This window comes from Bombus fervidus, unplaced genomic scaffold (assembly GCF_041682495.2).
Source record: "Bombus fervidus isolate BK054 unplaced genomic scaffold, iyBomFerv1 scaffold0080, whole genome shotgun sequence".
NCBI classification, from domain to species: domain Eukaryota; kingdom Metazoa; phylum Arthropoda; class Insecta; order Hymenoptera; family Apidae; genus Bombus; species Bombus fervidus.
In genome coordinates, this window is record NW_027212642.1 from 8,623 (window position 1) to 10,000 (window position 1,378).

Below are 1,378 nucleotides of genomic sequence, written 5' to 3' on the forward strand. Positions count from 1 at the left end.
ATCGTTTATGCATGGATTTTTGTTTGTGTACTCAGGTTTTTGTACTCTTATTCTCGGTTCGAAAGAAGCCGATATCCGACAAACGTCCGACCAACGGGAATCGAACGCGCGGAAGTCGCCATATGATTGACGACACGAAAATACGTTCGAAAACGAAATCGGACGGACTGCGCGACGACACACGCAGCCCGCCGACCGGGCGTAAAGTGCATTATAATATATAACAACCAACGAGATCGAAGCTCCGTTCGTCAGGAAACGACGGGGATATAACACCCGATTCTGAATCCTCTGTACAGCACACGATCTCGCGAAGAAAGCGCACGGTGGCTAGCCCATGATATATATATATGTTCGTTCCTCTCGTCCAGTTATTCGAAGCAAACAGCCGATATGCATCTCCATCGTTCGGGTAAAAAAAAATCGATGGGACGCGCACGGTCGTAGTCTTCCTCGCGCGGTCGTTTCTTCCCGATAGCCAGAAGCAGAGTTTGAAAAACTCTAGCGACGGAACGAGGCATTAGACTCTCGACAACGAGGATACAGACACGGCCGGCGGTCCCCTCTGAATCGACTTCGGTGGTTCAGGTAAAAATAAAAAAAATCGATGGGACGCGCACGGTCGTCCTTCCTCTTCCTCGCGCGCGGTCTATTCTTCCCGATAGCCAGAAGCAGAGTTTGAAAAACTCTAGCGACGGAACGAGGCATTAGACTCGCGACAACGAAGATAGAGAGACGGCCGGCGGTCCCCTCTGAATCCACTTTGGTCGCTCAGGTAAAAATAAAAAAAAATTCGAAAGGGACGCGCACGGTCGTCCTTCCTCTTCCTCGCGCGGTCTTTTCTTCCCGATAGCCAGAAGCAGAGTTTGAAAAACTCTAGCGACGGAACGAGGCATTAGACTCTCGACAACGAGGATAGAGAGACGGCCGGCGGTCCCCTCCGAACGGATGGCGACAACGACGACTAAAGCGCGAAAAATCGCGACGAAAAGGAACGCATCTCCGTTCAGGTGTATGTGTGTGCGTGCGTTTAAAAAAAATTCGATGGGACTCGCAGCCATCGGCCTCGCGCGGTCGTTTCTTCCCGATAGCCAGAAGCAGAGTTTGAAAAACTCTAGCGACGGAACGAGGCATATGACTCACGACAACGAGGATATGGACAGGCGGTCCCCTCTGAACGGGTCGACGAGACGATGGTAAAAGAGACGAACCGGACGAAACTTCCGTCGATCAGGTAAAAATAAAAAAAAATTCGATGGGACGCGCACGGTCGTCGTCGTCGTCTTCCTCGCGCGGTCGTTTCTTCCCGATAGCCAGAAGCAGAGTTTGAAAAACTCTAGCGACGGAACGAGGCATATGACTCACGACAACGAGGATA